This window comes from Papaver somniferum, chromosome 4, assembly GCF_003573695.1.
Source record: "Papaver somniferum cultivar HN1 chromosome 4, ASM357369v1, whole genome shotgun sequence".
In the NCBI taxonomy this organism is placed as follows: domain Eukaryota; kingdom Viridiplantae; phylum Streptophyta; class Magnoliopsida; order Ranunculales; family Papaveraceae; genus Papaver; species Papaver somniferum.
The window spans coordinates 154,324,376-154,346,432 of NC_039361.1; positions in this window are offsets into that span (position 1 = coordinate 154,324,376).

The window sequence follows — 22,057 nt, forward strand, 5'->3', positions numbered from 1 at the left end:
TGGATAGAAGTCCAAGTACGTTTTGGTTTACAAGGCAGGGCTTCTTCCAACTTATCTTTGATCCGACTCCATAATACTCTTTCTGGTTGATCGGTTCCGGTAGCAGAATCTTGAGATATGGCTAAATGGATTCTACATATCATTGTATCTTCTTCTGTTGTAAAATTGGGACCTCGTGGTGCCATATTTCTATATTTCTTGAAATAGAAATTATAAATGATAAGATTATGCAGAAATAAGTTTGTCAAATGCTATATATAGATATACGAAAGAGCCGTTGCAATCTATCAAACGGTCGGAAAATCAGAAAACCAAAATCAGAATTCCAAAATATAACCGTTGGCGCACGTAATACATGCGCCTGGTAACGGACGCTCGTAATACATGCGCTCCGAACAAACGCTCATAATACGAGCGTCCGTCCCAGACGCTCGTATAACATGCGCCCACTCCAGACGGTCCTAATATATGCGCCCATCCCAGACGCTTCTAAAACATGCGCCCACTCCATACGGTCGTAATATATGCGCCTCACTCATACGCCCATAAAACATGCGTCTCACTCATACGCCCATAAAACATGCGTCTCACACAGACGTTAATAATACGTCCGTCTCCCGCATACGGTCATAATACATGCGCCCGGAGCAGGCGCTTTTAGTAACTGCGTCCAAACCAGGCGTTTTTAATAACTGCGTCTGCTATGGGGCGTAGGTTTTATCTACGTATGGCCCGGCGGTGTTTATAATAACGCCTAACTCAAACGCTCTATATACATCCGCCCCATTATCATACGTTATTTATAAGTACGCCCGATGTGGAGCGTCCACTATACTTCCGTCTGAAATCATACGCCCACTATACTTCCGTCCCACTATAATCATTTTAGTCTCGGTTGGCGACCACATTTGGTCGCAAACCCTAATTAACTGGACTAAATATGGTTTTAGTCAGTACCACTGCGGCTGAATTTGGGACCAAATTTGGGTATAGTCCCCAAATTTGGTCATGACTGTGGTTGCTCTAAGGGAACATATAATTGAGTTCTCATCCTATTTAATTAGGTTTTCCTTGTAATCAGTTATCCGCAATTTTAATAATTTTTCATAATGGATTATTTTTCCGCCTATATACTATCATATCCGTAAGAGTAGTTCTGCAGTTCAATATTCAAACTTCATGGAAATAGTGATTCGACAATTATGTTCCAACCTGATCTTAGTAAAAGACTGAGTTTTGTTTACCCAATTTAGAAAGAATTAGAAAAAAATTGGTATACGTGGGACGGATGGGAATTAGGAAAAATGAGGATAGGAAATAGATAAAACCCTTTAAAAATTCACATCTCAAGATCCTACATATCACCTGGATCATCCGTATTTTGAAGCTGATAAGACTTGGCAACTCTATCCTTGGAACGTTTTTTAGTGCACCATGGAAGTTTTAAAGGGGACCATTCTTCTATTTTTAGTAGGTCATTTGGAAGTAAAAAATCAACATCCGTTATCCATATATTTTGCTTAATGCCCAAAATGCATTTAAAAATAAAAATAGTTTAAGTAAATCAATGCTCCTCGTTTCGGGAAAGAGATGTTTTCACTTTTTTTTTCTTTTCAGTTTGGCATGTTTTTAGGCTAAACTGAAAAAGTAAAAATAACATTTTTCTATAAACGAATGGAGTAACTTTTTATTAATTTATTGTTATATGTAATAATTGATTATCTGTAAAAATAAAAATAAAAATATGAAAATTTTTAGTTTAAATCCAAGCTAATAGTTAGGCCCATGGGTTTCTAATAAATCCAACAAGAAACGAGACATTCAGTTGTTTTCTGTCTATATCACCCCATGAGTGCAGCTAAAGAAACAGAAACATTTTCGAATCGCAAGGACCAAAGCATAACTAGATCACATATTCATAAATGACAAATCAATAAAATACTACACTATGAGAGCAGAGAAATGTGAACAAGGTACTGATAAAATCCAAAGTAAAACTTATAATAAATATAGAATAAAATTTTATACAAACTGACTCATGATCCAAATTTATTCACTCAGAAATCTGACTTGAAATTGTGGCATCAAGAGATTTCCTCCTCACTAATTGGAAGGTTGAGCATGAGTATTATCTAATGTACACAACACGAAATCCGGACGGTGCAACGCAAGATTCAGCCAGTACTCGCCCACGACAAGCCATGTTGCATCAAGGAGCGCATGCCATGAATTCCGGTGAGCCTCGGACACCCAATGCAGCGAATAAGTGGTTCCGTTGACTTTGACCGGATAAGAAAATAGTCCCTTTGGTGTATATTTACATTTTTTCCTGAAATACTGACTAAGCTGTGAACCTTTAACTCTCAAATCCATCCAACTCTCTGGAGCTGAAATCACCTTTGATTCTTTATAACCGGCAAATGCTTTTATGCAGTCGATATATTCGCTGATTGTGGTCATGTAGATATTCCCTCTAAAACAAGGGTAAGCTTACCCACTAACATCATAGCCTCCTTGTAACTTGGAATGAAGAGAACAAGATACTCATCCTCGGTTAATCCACAGTGTTTTAAAACCTTGTTCCGTGCTTGAATTTCCGGGATCGAAATGAACGTACCGGGGAACGATGATTTCGTTGTGAGCATTTCGTGCAATCTTGAAGGCGCTAATTCAATCTTCTCGAGGTTGGGCAGATTGATCCCGAAACTAGGAGAAGAATCTCTAAGGCCGTGAGGCGACTTTTCGTTGACAATACTGCTCAAATCAGTTGTTAACACTATTATATTTGTCTGTCCTTTGTAATTGTCTGAGAGTACTTAGTAGAGTCTCACATGTAACTTGTTTTTGGGTCTGTGTAACTTTCCTTACAATTCCAGGCTGTCATCTTATCTGTAACTGTCTTTGTCTGACAGCCTGTCTGCTTTTCTGTAACAGACTCTGCTATATAAGCTTTGTGTTGTGTCCTGTATTCAAGTAATGAAACTCAATACAATTGATCATCATTTCCACATAGTATCAGACAACAAAGAGGAATATTAAACTTCCACCATTAAAGTTCTGCAACTTTTCTTGATCCTGTATCTGTTTCTTGATCTACCTTTCTTCATCAATGATGTCAAGAACAAGAATAAGTTCACAACATTCCGCTGCAAATCTCAACAACAACAACACAACTTCTAAAAATGGTGATAATCTTGTTAACAACACCACAATTTTTTCTCCATTATCACCATCTTCAACAACAATTACATTCAGCAGATCCACAACCTTCTACACCGATTCAAACTGCTGCTTCTCAATCAATACCACAACAACCACAACAACCACAAATTACTTCACAATTTGTTCAACAACAATCTCAAATCCCTTCACCATTCATACAACCACAATCTTTCACTTTTCCACCACCACCACAACAACATTAAAATCAAAATTCTGTTTATCGTTTTACTCCTTTACCTTTTCCAAATGTCCCTAATTTTGTTTCCACAAAACTTGATGGATCTAATTTTCTTGTCTGGAAAGATCAATTATCTTCAATCTTAATCAGCACAAATTTATATGGTTCTGTTGATGGTTCTATTGATCCTCAACCTCAATTCTTGATGCATAACAATGTTCCTGTAGTAAATCCAATCTATCTTGAATGGCGCATTTTGGATCAGTTTGTTGGCTCCTGCATCAATGCAACTATTTCTTCTTCCCTTGCTACAAAATTATTGGGTAAACCTACTGCTCGTGATAAATGACTTCTTCTCTCCAAGATCTTTACACAACAATTCTTTGCTAGGAGATCTCAACATCGAGGGCCAACTCCATTCAATTCGTAGAGGTAATGCTTCAATATTTGATTACCTTCATCAACTGAAGTCTATATCTGATTCTTTAGCTGAAATTGGAGAACCTGTGCAAGATGATGATCCAGTTATGTACACTTTGTCTGGTTTGGTGAGTGAGTATGCTCACTTTGTTATTACAATTCAAAATCGTGATGTTCCTCTTTCTTTTGCTGAGTTAAGATCCCGACTTATCAATCATGAGCAGTGGCTCAAAGAACAGGAAAATGCAATTTATTCTCCTCTTATGATTGATCCTAGTAATTCAGCATTCTTTGTGCGCAAACAACATTCTAATGACAAGAAACCACAGTCTTCATATTCATACCCTCCTAAACCTTCATCTTATTCTAAACCTTCATTTTATCTATCAAAACCTCTTCCTCCACCTTCAACCTCATCACAAACTCCTCCTCCTGACTTTACTTTCAAGAAAGGAGAGTTCAATCCTAACCTGACTGTGGACTATAATGAAATTCCTTGTCAAATCTGCAACAAGAAAGCTCACTTTGCAAATCGATGTCATTATAGATATGCACCTTCAAGAAATAGCTCTCCTCCTATGCAAAGAGATTTTGCTGGTTTTGAGACAACTTCACCTGATAATTTCAATCCATTGTCTCATGCTGAATCAATGTCCTATCCATCTGGACCTGGTTAGTCTTCTACAACAAATACTGGTCATTGGAGCTGTAATGATCATGGACCCATCTGGATACCTGACTCTAGAGCCACAAGTCATATGACCAACAATACTGCCATCATGACTGAAACTACATCCTTTACTGATGATGAGAAGGTTATGGTTAGTGATGGTAAGATCTTACCAATTACATTAACTGGTTCAAGTGCTATAATTCCTTCTAATGGTGATACTTCTTTTGCTTTAAATGTCTTATATGTTCCACATATTAAGCACAATTTACTCTCCATTGCAAAGTTTACACTTGAGAATAATTTTTCTTTTGAATTTTTTCCATGTGGATATGAAATCAAGTCTCTTCCTAGTAAAGATGTTTTGGCCAGAGGACCTATGCATCACGATTTGTATCCCATTAAGTCCTCTGCACTTCGAAGAAATGCTGCTCTTTCTGCTTCAGTTCAGTCTCCCCACAACATTGCTGCTTTTACTTCATTGCTGGCCTCTCCATATATGTGGCATCAAAGACTTGGCCATCCAAGCTCTGCAAATTTTAACAAGACTTCACACTTCTGGTGCTATTCAACTATCCAACAAAGTCTTTGAGTCAGTCTGTAATTCTTGTCAATTGGGTAAAAGTCATAGTTTACCTTTCTTAGCCTCTCCTACTAGGTCTAGTCAGCTATTGGATCTTGTGCACTGTGACATTTGGGGTCTTGCACCTGTTTTGTCACATTTGGGATTCAAGTACTTCATTCTATTTGTTGATGATTTTAGCAAGTACAACTGGGTCTTTCCAATGAAATGTAGATCTGAGAGTCTCAACTTGTTTTATGTTGTTTCAGTCTTCAATGGAAAAATTATTGGATCTCAAAATAAAAGAATTTCAATGTGATGGTGCTTGTGAATTAGTTAATGGTCCACTCAGAAAATATATTGATTCTCAAGGCATTTCTCTAAGAATATCATGTCCTAATCTTCATCAACAAAATGGAGCTGCTGAAAGAAAATTAGACAAATTACAGAGGTGGGGAATATAATATCTTTCAATGCATGTTTACCAAAAAGGTTTTGGTTTGATTCTTGCTCTACTGCAACTTACCTTATTAACAGAACTCCTACAAAATTATTGGACTTTCAATGTCCTTTTCAAGTTCTTTTTGGTAAAGCTCCAGATTACGTGTTTCTCAAGGTGTTTGGCTGTTTGTGTTTTCCTCATCTTGCTTACTACAGACAAGATAAACTCAGACCTAAATCTATTGCTTGCATATTTCTGGGTTACAGCTCCTTTCATAGGGGTTATAGATGTTATGATTCAATTTCTCAGAAAGTCTTTACTTCTGTTAATGTTGTCTTTAATGAAGAAGTGTTTCCTTTAAGATCATCTCCTGACCCAATTTCTTCCATTTCTTCAGACACAGTTGCTCCCACATCAGCTATCACAGAAGTTCAGACTCAGGAGATCAGTTCATCATTACTTCAGTCCACTCCTGCAACTATTCCTTGCTCAGTACCAGCTCAACATACTTCTGAAGCTTCACTCCCACAAATGGAGGTACCTATTTCTCCCACTCCTATTTGCACTAGATCTAAATCTGGAGTCAATAAGAAGAAATCTTTAGGACCAGATTTTGTTGCTTATTCTCATACAAAACATCCAGTACCCAAAGCTCTTAATATTGTTGTTCAAAAGAACAAGTTAACTGCTCCTAAGACTTTTAAAGAAGCTGCCAAATTACCTGACTGGGTTGTGTCCATGCCAGAGGAACATGATGCTCTATTCTCTAATAATACCTTTGAGTGTGTTCCTTATAAACCAGGAATGAATGTCTTAGGCTGTAAATGGGTTTATAGAACCAAACTTAAGTCTGATGGTACTCTTGAGAGATTTAAATCAAGACTAGTAGCAAAGGGTTATCATCAAGTTGATGGAGTAGATTTTGAAGAAACTTTTAGCCCTGTGGTCAAAGCTACAACAATTTGATGTGTTCTTAGCTTGGCTTTAAGTAAAAATTGGTCCATCAAACAGTTGGATGTATCAAATGCTTTTCTGCATGGTGATCTCAATGAAGATGTTTACATGGAATAACCACCTGGATTTGTTTTAGCTGGGCATCTTTCTTATGTATGAAAATTAAAGAAGTCTCTCTATGGTCTTAAACAGGCACCAAGGGCCTGGTATGATAAACTGAGAAGTTTTTTACTTCAATATGGTTTTCAAAGATCTGAGGTTGATCACTCTATGTATCTTTTTAGACAAGGTGTGACTCAGATGATTTCTTCTTGTCTATGTGGATGACATAATCTTAGTTGGTTCTTCAGACTTTCTACTATCTGCATTTGTTGATTCTATGAAGACTAAGTTTGCTATGAAGGATTTAGGTGCTCTTCACTATTTTCTAGGTATTGAAGCAGCTACAAATTCAGCTACTCATTCCATGGTACTTACTCAAACTAAATATTCTCTTGAGTTACTTAAAAAGTTTGATATGGTGGAATCCAAACCCTCCAAGACTCCAGTTTCTCAGGGAAAAAGAGCTTCACTCTATGATGGTACTCTCTTAGATGATCCTGCTTATTACAGATAAATAGTTGGCAGTCTCCAATATCTTACATTAACAAGACATGATATCAGCTTTGGTGTTAGTTACATATCTCAGTTCATGCATCAACCAACTGATGTTCATCTCCAATTAGCTAAACGAATTTTGCGATATGTCAAAGGTTCTCTTGGTTCTGGCATTACTCTTATTGGAGGAGATTGTACCACTATTACTGCATACTGTGATAGTGATTGGGCAAGCTGTGTTGATTCTAGAAAATCCACAGCTGGTTATTGTGTGTTTCTTGGTTCTAATTTAGTGGCTTGGTCATCTAAGAAACAACCTACTATATCCAACTCCTCCACTGAAGCAGAGTACAAGTCTCTTGCTGTTGCAGCCTCTGAAGTCAGATGGGTGTCTTATCTTCTTCATGAATTACAGGTTGATTGTCAGTTTCCTTGCACAATTTTTTGTGATAATATAGGTGCTGCTCACTTAGCAAACAATCATGTTTTTTTTAATGCTAGAACCAAGCATGTTGAAATTGACTATCACACTGTCACAAGTTTAGTGGCTACTGGATTTCTATTGGTCAAATATATTCCTTCTCTTTTACAGCTTGTAGATGTCTTCACTGAAGGACTTTCAAAGAGTTTGTTTTTCAAGCTACAATCCAAACTGATGCACATTGTAGTTCTCAGTTTGAGGGGGGCTGTTAACACTATTATATTTGTCTGTCCTTTGTAATTGTCTGAGAGTACTTAGTAGAGTCTCACATGTAATTTGTTTTTGGGTCTGTGTAACTTTCCTTACAATTCCAGGCTGTCATCTTATCTGTAACTGTCTTTGTCTGACAGCCTGTCTGCTTTTCTGTAACAGACTCTGCTATATAAGCTTTGTGTTGTGTCCTGTATTCAAGTAATGAAACTTAATACAATTGATCATCATTTCCACATCAGTATTATCTCCTTCTTCGACTAGTCCGTTGTAGTACTGAGGGTATTTCGTAAAGACGTACTGTTTCACGTATAGCATTTCGTGCGTGATCGGACCTGACCATCTTATGAGATCTTCACCATGGAGTTGTGATATTGCTTCTGCTACTAAGTGAGCTGGGATCAGTTCATGCGCTATCTGTGCAACAATTGAGTTCCAGATGACAAACTTATACATGTATTATCACTTCTTACCTTGACAACCATGCTATTAGGCCTTCCGTTTTGGATTGGCGACCGGGGTATCGACGCAAATAATGATTCTTCCAGTGCAATTTCCATAGGAGCCTATTTGACAATTTTAATGTCAGAAGTTTTAAAACTATCAGAATACTAAAAAAAAAGTATCCAACTTTTCTTATAATTCGCAAACATAAGTATGCATATATACCTTGGATCCGGGATGCAAAATAATCTGGTCTTCGACGTTTCTCCCCATCATTCGAATGCGCAGTTGGGTGTCAGTGAAGCTGCTAAGCAAAAATGAGGTTGACGGATTAGTTTGGCGGGTGTGGAAGAAAATAGAGGAGAAGATTGTTGTTCTTGAGGTGAAGAGAAAACCCAAGCAAGATTTTTGTAGTGGCTGAACTACTTGAGAATTATAAATGATTTAAAGGAAATTTAAAACTATGACTGAACTTTGACAATGACAACACCAATATTCAGCAAAATATACATACAGTATATTGCTTTTTTTTTTTTGTTTTATCTGAAGATACCGAAAGCAGGAATGAAATCAAAATATACCCCGGTGGACAACATTCCTCTTTGAAAGAACAAAAACTTACTACTTGAACTTTGTTCGAGTCAAATCAAATCCAAGTCCAACTGACTTGGTTTGATCGAGTATGGGTTATGCAAACCTAGAATTTCCAAGAAGTTCGTTTAGTCCCTGTTTGATTAATTCAAACATTCGAGTGTCATTTGAATTTGCCAACAAATCATTCATTGGAAAAGTTGCGAAACAGTAAAAAAGATGGTGGATTATAGATTATTTTGAGCTGGGTTAACTCATGACTCTAGACTGTCATGAGACCAAGTCACCATGTTCAACGACTAGAAGGCATTTCCAGATGTTACCGTGATGATTTTAGTTTAAACGCCTCGGTTTTAACCATTGACTTAGCCTGGCCTTACAGCTCCCTATGTCCACTTTAGTGAGAATACTACTAATCGAGAAAATGATGGTTTTAAAAATGGAAGATGCTCTCAAGGTTGATAATTTAAAATTTTGGAATGAATTGTGACACCATTTTGAAGACGTCACAAAGAAAACAAACAAACGAAAAGCGGTGGGAAAGGAAAAGCATCTTTTGAGGCTGAAAAGGACTAATCTTGCAGCAACCCCTAACTAAAGCTCTAATCACAAATTTTAACTTTGAATTGACAAGGAAACAAACAACAGCCACTTGAACAAGGTTTTCAACCAAGTGCTCCACAATCACTACCAGAAATTCAACTAGAAGCAGGACAAGGTAGTGGTGCGCAAGAAGAATGAGAAGCCGAAAAGAGAAATCCTCCTCGAAAGAAAGCGAAACACCTTGTTTCACAAAGACTGAAGGTGCATGATATTCCAGAAGGTGTAATCCTTGGGCTTTCGGAGGATCGAGGATAATTGTTATTTGGATACAAAGACTCCTGGGCCAAAGTAATATATGAAACCGAGGTAATAATCGTATCCATTTTATTTACCTATTATCTTTTTCTTCGTAATGGTTTTAGGTTATTCTTTTTTTTTTTAACTTGTCATGTGTTTAATAGTATCATTCTGATGCGGTTTGTATACTCAAACCGACCGCCGCACCAACTAAAATGCTGGATTGGCCTTTGAAGGATGAATGTGAAAGGTTCAAGACAATTATTGCAAATTCTGGGTTGGTTGATGCAGCGGAGAACTCTATGTTGGAACATAACTGGGTAGTTATATCGACGTTTGTGGAGAGACTTTATCCTGAGACCGACACCTTTTATATGCCGTTTGGGGAGATGACGATTACCCAGATGATGTTGTGCATATTGTTAGACTCCCTGTCCATGGCAAAGGTGTTAAGGATGAGTTCACAAAGCAGTTGGAATGGAAGAAACTTTATGCTCTAACCGAGAAGTGTTTGGGTTGGGATGAAGAAACATCAACAAATGAATTCAAAAGATGCATGAAGTATAGAACTAGGCAGTTCAACATTGGTACTTTGGTGGATATGTTCAAGGGTACCAAGGAAAAAGAAGAGAAAGGAACTTTAACCGATGAGCAAGTCAACCACGCTGCCACCGCATATCTCCTATGTGTATTGGGATGTGTCATTTTCCCCAATACCAGTGGCAACCAGGTCGACGCCAACCTTTTACAACTTCTGGATCCTCTCGACAAAGTGCATGAGTACTCTTGGGGAACGGCATGCCATGCGTGGTTGATGGAAGAGTTGAGAAAGGCGTCGAGGCTTGGAATTAACCAAGTGGCCGGGAACGTGAGTCTACTACAGGTATTGTTTCTTAACTCTACATATTTGGTTATTTTTTATTTTTCTACCAATGAAGAATCAATTTCCTAATACTTGCAAAAATGACAATATAGACATGGATCTACGACCACTTCCCTATCTTGGGATTGGCCATTGAAAACCTGGCGTGGGCAAAAGGTGACCCTAGAGGAACAAAATACGTCTTCGATAACAACCATTTTAGGATGAAGGAGCAGCAGATGATTCGTTTGAGGGAGATTTTGGACTCACTGAAAGCCCAAAACGTATGCTTTGATCCATACAAGGAAGACCGAGATGATGGACATATCGCGGATCGGTCCGATTTGGCACTTTATTTTGGACCGTTGTGGCACCCCACAGGATATGTGATGTATAATGCTTCAAGGGTGATGCGACAACACGGTTTTGTACAATGTTTACCAAAGGAGCAAATCCATGGCAATTTCACTTTGGATCTGGAGAACTGCAAGTCTAATAAAGATTATATTACGGTGGTTTACAAGGGTACACCATCCTGTAAATTCCATTGGGATAGAAGGGCGCATTACTTGATCAACCAAGGAAGGGCAGCCAACCAAGGTTTTGAAAATGCTCCCAACTATATGGATTGGCATCGGAATGCTTCTCATCTTCGTGTAATCCGTGATCTTAAACTAAAGCCCACACCTGCATACAAAAGTATCCTCAAAGAGAAACTTGCGGTTTTTGATAGATTGGTACGTATTTTTTTGTTAATTTAGTTTATATTGTTCCTAAGATTATTCTTTGTGTAAAAACTTTGTTTTCTGCATCCAAATAACACCATAATCGGAAGGTAAATGTACCCCTTCACCTCCGATTGGTGGAATCGGTAGTTCTAGTTTATATTATACCTCCGATTATATAATTTAAAAAAACTTTGTTTATTGGAACCAAACAACCCCATAATCGGAAATTTAAATCACTCCTTGAACACCGATTATCATAATCGATAGGTTTAGTTTATATTGTGCCTCCGTTTATTATATGTTAAAAAATATTGTTTTCTGTATCAAAACAACACCATAATCGGGAATCAAGTTAACTCATAATAATTCCGATTGTTAGAATCGGTTGCTTGTGTAAGAAAATAAATTACCGATTAAGAATAATCGAAAACTTTGTTATATTAATATGCTTCCGATTACATGCATTACATAAAGTTCAAAAGACCTTAACATTACAATCACGTTAAAAGCACTTAAATCCATACTCCTAATTGACCATAAAAGTATTCAAAAAGGTGTTGGATCCCAACTTGTTGTTAAGCTCCCATCTAGTTCGGCATTTTTTGAACAAATATTATAAAATTCATACCAATACAAAAGTCAGGCCTTGTGAATAGTTTTACCAAGAACATAAGCAAGTCATGAGCGGTTATACTAAACACACATATTGGTAATTCAAAATATTTGCAGTGAATAATAATACCAATAAGCCTAGCGATTTCCCTTTCGATTCACAAAACAAGTTCATGAATTTACTTCCTTTAAACGAATGTAAAACATTGTTTCCTAGGATGAAATCTTCACCTCATACCCATACATAATCACAATAGCATTCAAACGATTATGTCGATGTCTTATATACGAAGTTCAAAAGATAAGTGTTGATACATGAAAAATATTATCCCTTTTGTTGGGCTAGTATGCCCTCCAAGGGGAGGCAAGCCCAACATGAAACATGGGGACTTAGGGACTAAAGCCCAAGTCCACCAAGAAAGTGTCTATTAGATGGAAAGGACAAGGGAGGAATTAATATGAAAGAAGGAGGTTTTATTAGAGAAGGAATGACATTAGTAGTAATTAAAGAAGTTTAGGACACATGGCATGATGTCATAAAAGGAAGGGGCTTTTAGAAAGTCTATATAAAGAAGGACAAGGTACAATGGAAATACAACTCTCTCTCTTACTATTCTTGGTAAAATGAGGTCATTTGGATAGCTAGGACGGGTAGAACCTCAAACCTAAATTCACCCCTCAATAATAAGCGTTATACTTCGTATTGTATTCCTTAATACTACATCTAACTAGATTACAATCATTCATAGCTTCGCAGTTACGTTTTCAATATGCATGACTTGAAAGATACGTTAGGGAATGAAATAGCTCAAGTCTAATATTACTAACCTCAAGTGGAAGGATGATGTCGTCGTTGCATCTCCGTATTTCTTCACATTCTTCAAGTCTTCACGTAATACTTGTAATGTCTTATATCCTAATACTTTCAATCTAACCTATACGAAGTTGACTCTAGTATATAATCAAGCGACTCTTTAAATGAGTGTTGGTTCACTAAAATATGACAACCAAACTTGACATACCAACGCTTAGTGGGTTCAACCGATCTATGCTCTAACAGTTCTTGGACAGTACCAATGACCAATGTCCAAGGATCAATCAAGTCTTATCCAACTAACAAGGTTGGACCTAGCTATTGTGATTGATAAACACACAACCTGTGATATTTCAATATAAGGATAAACAATATAATGCGGAAAAAGAAATAACACAGACACCAGAAATTTTGTTAACGAGGAAACTAAAATGCAGAAAAACCCCGGGACCTAGTCCATATTAAACACCAAACTATATTACTTGAACCGTTTGTGAATCGGCTGAGTCACCGTACGTGGACCGGTTTGCAAAGTTATATGCAATGATCGAGTTCCAGAGTCAGCAGAACTTCTCAGTTCATAAAACGGGTTGGACTTATGCAATTACCGAGCTCCGGACTCTACAGAACTTTTCAGTTCACGTACCGGTTTTCAAACTTTGAATCAACTCAAAGTTCTGGAGTCTACAATTTTTTTTAGTTCACGTACCAGTTTGCAAACTTAGGGCCTTTGTTGGTTCCGAAATTCACTAAACATTCATTTTGCGTACCAGTTTTGGTACTAAACTGGTTTTAGAACATAAAACTGCTTTGGCTCGCATACCGGTTTAATTATTTTAACCCGGTTCCCTTACCACAGTTCCACAATGGTTTGTATATGAATATACATACCTATCTGGATCACGAAACAAACAGATTTTCCCATGATACATACGAATATGCATATCACACAAATCCGAAAGTCGATATATAGCTACTCTGCTACGTGTACGAATACATGTAATACAACTTCAGAAATGTAACAGTTTTCTCAGTTTGTAAGATTGATAGCACTGTCTTGTATTCCGAATATAGTAGTTCTGTATTTCTTTAAATCGATTCGAAACATTCCTGAATAACATCAATGACACATATCACTGTTCCCGGCTATTTTCGAATGATAAACTTAAATCACGATTTGGTTCCGAACAATAAATTGTTCTCCATCGAATTTGATCAAGTATGAACAAATGTTCATTAAGCTAAGTTTCGAGAAATTCGTAAACTAAATAATTAGTTCTCGACTCGAAATTCTTGTTTATGCAAGTTAGTCTAATTAGTTATGCGACAATCATCTCAAAATAGAAAGTGAATATAACTTGAGAAAAGGTGGTTCAATCTTCCTTGATGGGAAGAGTAGCAATCCGCTGCTGAATATGACCAAGACCAACACCATCTCCCGCAACTAACGGCCTCAGATATACAAACAAATGATCAACAAAAAGAGGCATAGCTTGATGCAGGGCTAGGGGCTGTGTAGTACGCATAGTGAAATAAAGCCTTGAAACACTGGTACAATTACGTAACAACAATAATTCACTACGCGGGTTCTTAAGTTTCTTGATAGCTTCCATCAGATGTATGGTTTTGTTGACTCTTACGACCATATCACTACAGAAATGTAAGTCCATACTAACCATCCCGCCAAGAAGTTTTACACCAACCGCATGTCTGCCGATGTTAACGGGAAAGACTCTCACCTCAAGACTTTTGGGGTCCTTGGTAGGCCAAAACAATTCTGTTTTGTTGATATTAAGGTGTAAGCCTCTGCCGCGTCCAAATACCAAGCTTGCAAATCCAATTTTCATTGAGTGACAACTTTCTTCACAGGATGATGCAAAGTTAAAGCAAACAATAAGGGACCAAGTGGGTCACCATGTTGCACCCCTTGAGCCGAAGACAAAAGAAAGTTGTTGTAATAAAGTCTAGCCGGCTTTGCATAACTAAATTCCACCCATCTTGAAATAGTAGGGCGTTGCTTCCTAACTTCCTTAATGAAGTTGTTCTATCAACCATATTAAAAGTATTGGAAAAATCAACCAAAAGCATAGAGATGTCATTCATCGTACCTTTCAACTCCATACGCTTGTTCACCGAATGAAGAATACTCTCTCCACCGCAGGGATGCCCACTCCAAACTGTTAGTCACTCAAGTAGGTGGCCATTTCTTTGCCAACTGCAGTCGCAACCAACTTGGACACTAGTCTTCTCCAAACAGTGCCGACGGAAATGGGTCTTAGGCCACCTCCCGGTTTCATAAGTGGGGTGAGTAGTGTACTGGAAATATATTCCTCTAAAACCGGTGGACAGTTGCCAACTAGCCAAATATTAACTACGCCAGTGATGGATGAAAGAAACTCGTTTGCCAAAGCTGAAGCCGCACCACTCATGGCATCAAGAAGGTGCTGCGCATGTAAGACATCCCTTCCACAAGAGGTTCCCTTATGGAAACTATTAATGGCCCCTAGAACCGATGTAGAGTTGACTGAATTGATGGCTTCTGTCGGAATTAAGGGTGGAGGAGCGAGGGGGTGCTTGTGCTTCATTTAAGTGAAAGTATCCGCATTACAAGGAGAAATGTCGCTGGAGGATAGCACCCGTATAGCTGCAGTATAGTGCCCATTTTCTAGTTTCCGTCTGCAGGCTTGGAGATTAGCCAAATCCTAGCTCTTCTTAGCAAACTGCTTATCCCGTGGCTTCTGGACAGGGAGCTGCAACATCCAGTTGATGATGGTACCATAGAAATTTGGTTCCTTCCAAATGGACACTGCCTGACTAATAGCAGTGACATGCAACTTTTTTTCTGGCACCTGATTTCTCCTCTCATGTGCATTTGGGGAAGTATAAGTTGAGCGTCCAGATAGGTAATATAAGAAGTTGAATCCAGGAAGATACAACTGTGGGGTTAACTAGCACCTTATACAAACAAGTTTTTAAGGTTCTCTATAAGATAAGTCTGCAAGGTGGGGGAATGCAAGCAACTGTAGCAAACTGCGTTTGGAAAACCTTGTTGAGAAGCTCAGGAGTAAGAGAACACGATTTCGCGTCTCCGTCCAAAATTGCACTGGTGTGTTGTACTGCTACAACAGCTGGTACTTCAACATCAGTTGATGGCTTTTCAATATCATAGATGAGAAAATCTGAACTTCCATCGTTAGCAGGTACTGCAACGATATCTCCTCCATAATTTCGACACGACCTAGTCCAAGCTCGTAAATGCATACATTTATTACACAGACACATTTGGAGTCGCTCTAAACACGGTAAGACATCTGATGAAATGAGTCTCGACATAGTAGTTACTCGACTTCCAAATTAAATTTGGATTTCTATAAAATTCTAAACACGGTAAGTTAAGTTTTCCATTTGAGTTTGTAATTTTTAAATCAATCATACGTTGTCAGGTGTCCTCACCAAAGCTCTTGTTTCACAAAAGCCACAAAAAGTTTATTTTGGCCAATAAGAAAAATGAGGGTCTCTTCACCGTTCTGTTGGAAAAAATTGGGTTTCACAAAGGATGAATGAATCAGAATAGAAAGTGTTGCACTCCAAAACTTTCAAGGCTTGTATAAATTTCTTTTAGACAAATATTTCTACCCTCCCAATAACAATTGGCGATTACAACAGGTATGCGAAATATTTCCTTCAGGATACAATGAAAGCCCTGCAACGAAAACTGAATTCAAGGTTTGTACCCCTTGATTCAATCAAGAACACACAAAGAGATTTCTGATTTCTGATGATGCTTTTTGAAACAGAGAAAACAGATTGATTTTTCTTATATGTTAAACGAAACTGGGAGAAGCTATTTATAAAGGGTTTTGCACCTGTTGGGAATAGGTTTTTATTCGCCAACAGGTTTCTATTCACGAAACGTCAGGTTCCTTCATCAACAGACATCAATGGTGTCTTTTGGATTCGAAATTTTCGAACAGGCTTTTATCGGCCAAATAAAACCGTCAGTTCAAAAAATTCTTCCGGGGTCGTTGCCCCCTTGAAACCCCCACCAGGGGCGGTCTCCCCTGGACCCCCACGACCTGACCTATCAGGTCGACCACAGCCTGGGGGGCGATGCCCCCCAGGACCCCCCTTTGGTTAGCGGCGTTGAAAATATTCCAACACGTTCAACATGGGAGCTTTATCAGTCTAGCCCTTTTAAGTCTTTAGATATGGACCGTTTATTGATAAATACTAGTATTGTTCACGGAAATAATTTGTTGACCCAAAAAAATCCCGTGAATTTTTCCGGGACTGTAATAGAGGTGGTCGCCTGCTAATTTTCTGGGGTGTGGTGGGGCCCACTCTCTATGACAGCCCCGGAAGAATCCACATGATTCTCCCGGTCAACCTAGCATCACTGGTATTGTTTAAGGTTACGAGATAATGAGAGGAAGAGGAGTGGGGGCAGACAGCTTTTTTTTTTTTTTTTTTTCAAATGCATCGTGCAGGCCTTCTCATATAACCAGCGAATGATAATATGAGGATGCAAGCTGTAACATATACCATCTTTAGGAAACTGCCTGCAATGTAATAGGAATTGATTGCGTACACACTAGATACAAGCTACTCGAATAATTGCACTCAACCAAACAGATTAAACACTTTGAAGTTTTAGGAAATAATTTCCCTCAAAAAAAAAAAAGTCATCCGACCAACAAGCGTATAAATGAATAAAATGTTTGAGCAGTTCGAAAAAATAAGTAAAAGGTTTGAAGTCAATGGTTTTGATAGAGCTGGCACATAATCAATTTTAAAATTATTTGATGACTTATCGTGCCCTATTAACAGAGGTTGTTTAGTAGTTTTTGATGATCATCTTCATCAATATCAAATATATTCAGAGATGGCCAAGATGATCAATATTTTCCTCAAATGTTTCTTCCTGGCTCTGATTGTCATGACGGCTTTGTCACGTAAGTACATTAATTATACTTTTATTTGTGCGATTCATTTCCTCTCATCGTCACCAACTGATTGAAATATGAACGAATATATCAGAGATAGCATCGGCAGCAGACTGCCAGCCAACGACGGACACCTATACAACGGATGCACAAAGTGCAGACGGAGCCGTTGCGGCTTCACAGCAATATCAGGTTGAGAATAGTTGTTAGTACACTACCATTGGCCTAATGCATCCTGGATGGCGTACCCTGTGAAAGCGCCATGTACTGCCTTGTTTGAACTTACGTATTGGATTGATCATGCGTTCCAACCACCTACGAGTTTCCCATTTCTGAGCATTAGCATATGTTTTTGCTAATTGTGTTGTTCGTTTTCCCATTTGATCTTGCTTGCATATTGCGTATTGCCCATTGATTTTTTTTAGTATTCTGGTGTAAACTATCTAATTTTGTCTAGCTATATGTATGTTTATTGTGTACAGGCTTGAAACACGGTCTGTTGTGCTAAATTTATGCATCGTTTTTCCTTATTATTCTTTCCTTGCCGGAGAGATTGTTCATGTGCCAGTAGCATCCATTTTCATGGACCCACCAAAATTCCAAGGTCCATATATGAGGAGTCCTAGATGGAAATAATCATGTAACCCCCACGCTAAAAGAACGATTTTTTGGGCACCATTTTTTTTTTTTTTTGTAGGAAATATCATATGGTCCTAAAAATAATATATTAAAGAGAGTTTAGTCCAGTTGACTCAGTCAACTATCTGTTTGGCCCTTTTTGGAAAAATATAGTATTATAGTTTGGTCCTAGAAATTATAGTTTGGTCCTAGGGTGACATCTGGATGATGTAATTGTCATCTTGTAGTGGCACAAATCATTTCTCAAATCTACTTTCTCTCTCCTCTCAGTCTCTCTCTTTTTCTCCCTGCTACATCAATTTTTTTAGGGTTTTTTTTCTTTTGCTGTTGCAATTGTTTTACAAAGATTCGAAGATTAATTTATAATGATGTCCTCGGTTAATTTATAGAGATTACAAAGATGAATTCGAAAATTGATTTGATTACAAAGATTTACAAAGATTGATTTCAAGAATTTGATTTTAACTTTTTTTGCTGCTGTCAAAGAAAATGAAGATTGAAACGAAGATGATGAAGAAGATTTGATGTTGTTGTTGTTGTTTGATGACGATGTTGTTGCTGCTGTTGAAATCGATGAAGATGATGAAGAAGATGAAGATTTGTGTGTTTTTTCGTCGTTTTTGTTGCTATTGAAGATGAATGACGACGATGAATTTTGATGAAATTCGTTGTTGCTGCTGTTGTTGAAGATGGCGAAGGATTTATTTCTGCTGCTGTTGAAGACGACGAAGATGATGATGATGCAGTTCATTCCATAAATGAACTCTGTTTTTTTAGGTTTTTTATATGGAGTTCATTTCTGGAATGTACTCTGTTTTTTTAGGTTTTTATATGGAGTTCATTTCTGGAATTAACTCTGGGTTTTTTAGGTTTTTATCATTTCTGAAATGAACTCTGTTTTTTTAGGTTTTTTATAAGGAGTTCATTTCTGGAATGAACTCTGGGTTTTTTTAGGTTTTATATGGAGTTCATTTCTGGAATGAACTCTGGGTTTTTTAGGTTTTTATATGGAGTTAATTTCTGGAATGAACTCTGTTTTTTTAGGTTTTTATATGGAGTTCATTTTCTGGAATGAACTCTGGTTTATATAGGTGATTTCTTAAAAATTAAGTAGAAATTAACAGGAGTTCGTTTTGAAGAATGAACTGCTACAAAAAGATAAGTAGAAATTAACACGGAAGAATATTTTTGTCCATTGAATATTTTTAAATAATTATGGACCAAACAGTAAAGGCGTTTTCCCAAAGGACCAAATTGACTTGGGACCAACTAAAAAGGACCAAACAATATTTTTTTCCTTTCTTTTTTGGAGGGGACCATCATTTTATTTTTGGTAAGTTATTTGAAGTAATCTGAGGACACCCCTTATCCATATATTTATTTTAATACCAAAACTACCCTCCTTATTATTTTTGTGTTATGATTAGTTAGTGTAATTAATCACTGATTAAGGTTAAATTAATAGATGATTTTTTTTTAAAAGAAGTAGAATTATTGAGTGACTAAAGTAGTAGTAGAAGAAGAAGATGGAGAGAAAAATTATTTTGAGATGGGTGAATATGGAGAAAAAACATCCTTTGGGTACCGAGGTATGCTTGTAACTTAGTTAATATTGCTATAAATGGCCTAAAATATCTTCAAAATGAAAATTGTAACAAAAAATTTCAACTAGGTCAACATAGTTCGGTTATATTATATGAAGAACATGTAACCGAACTTTCTACAAATACAGTTCGGTTAATAAATCCAAAATACACAGGTAACCTAACCAGAGCTTTAATGAAGTTTTTGTTTGTTCGGTTAGCTGTTAAAAAATCAAATGTAACCTAACTACTATGTTTGAGTTTACAGAGTTTTGTTCGGTTCAGTCGAATCGATCACGTTGAAACCGAACTTTAAACAACAGAGTTCAGTAGGTTCGCAAAATCTGTACGAACCAGTCATTCAGCCGAACCCTTAGTTTTTCCATGCACTTAAAATCTATAGGTTCGGCATGATCGCAAGGTTTATAAAACATTGTCGAACTCTTCATTCGGTTTAGCAGAAAAAATGCAACTTAAACGAACTCATTATATAGGTGTTTTCAGAGAAAGTTCGGTTAGAAATTTATTTTTGCGATTTAACCGAACTCAACATTTGGCTATATAGAGAAGAGTTTGGTTTTCAAAAAAATTTCGCGACTCAACCGAACTCAGGCGTTCGGTTAGGAACAAAAAACAATTCTTAGCCGAAGTGTTCTTCGTGTTCTTCATCTTTAAAAGTTCGGTTGTAAAATAACTAGGGTTTTTTTTCAAAATTATCATAACCGAACTTACTATTGTAACCTCCATATTCGATCTATTTTGATGACTATTGCTCAAAAATTTCAATCAAAAACGAATTAGAAGTAATGGGTTTGTGGGAAAATACTTATGAACGAGTTTGTTTACAAAAGATTGATTAATCGACGATCAAAATTCAATGAATCGGCTGAAAAATTGATGATTTTGATTAGATTTGTATATGATCAGGTTTAGATGATCATAAATTGATGAAGAAGAAAAATTGTAGAATAGAGGAAGAAGAAGTTGTAGGTTAGTTATAATTTTAATTAGATAAAAGGATAAACTAGTCATCTCCACCTTTTAGGACACCCCTTATAACTATAGGGACGGTGGATCATGGTCCCAAAACAACAGTGGTGCACAAGAAATCGCTAACCTAAATGACTACACTGCACTGCACTCTCCAAAATAACCCACACAATTGATAGAAACCCAGTATTCAAACAACCAGTTAGAGTTAGTGACTTAATGGATCATATATATTCATGTAATCCTTTTATGCAATTGAGGGGCAAGAGCCAAGAGATAACCATGAATTCTGATGTCAGGGAGATTATTGAAAGAGAATGTCGCGCCAAAGTTGTCCCTCTTGAACTAAATAGTCCGATGGTTAAAACCGATCAATTTTGCAACTATGGCTTTGGAACCTCACACACTTGGTTACAAGCTCCAAATATGATCTCGGACTCTGCGTAGAGTTTGTGGGCTTGTTAACTCTCATGAGAGCAGCCCATGTTCTTCAATTTGCGCACTTCATTCCATACTGAATTACTAATGTTGATGATCACTCAGTGGGATCAGTTTTGTTGGACCCCAAATGTCCACAAAACCAATGGTCTGGTCTGGTCTGGTCTGTTGTTTGGTCCTTTTAGCATAAATACAAAAAAAGTTGATTAACCAAAACAATGGAGGGGAATAATTATAATTACTAAGTAATAATTCACTCAAAATTAGGAGAAAAAAAAAGATAATTAAAAGTGAGACAAGTGTAATCGAGTAGTCCTGGACATTTGATGAGTTTTTGAACAAGAAAATGATGATGGGTTTATTACAAATCTCGTGAATGAATCAAATGATGATTCTTTTTTTTCTTCTTTATATCTCTTTTTGATCCGTTTATTTATTTATAAACACGATTATTTGGCATAATATCTTTACTGTTTTTTTTTTGACCATAGATAAAATGTTAAAACTACTATTAGCACTTAGAAATTTGATTAGCTTTTGTTTAACACAAAATTGGTTAAAAAGACCAAAATCAATAATTCCTGGGTGAAAAAGACATTTAGATGTAGATACTGTTTAAATGGCCAAAATTTTAAAAATGGTCAGGATGTAACCAGTTTCATCGTTCCTATTTTCAAATATTTTTTCTTATTTTTAATTTACACAGGATGTATCCAGTTTCATTCTTACTATGTTTTAAATTTAAGCTAGGATGAATCCAGTTTCATCCTTACTATTTTTTTTGTCCATTTCACCGGAACTATTTTTTACTCGTCCATTTGAACCGTGATTTAAAAA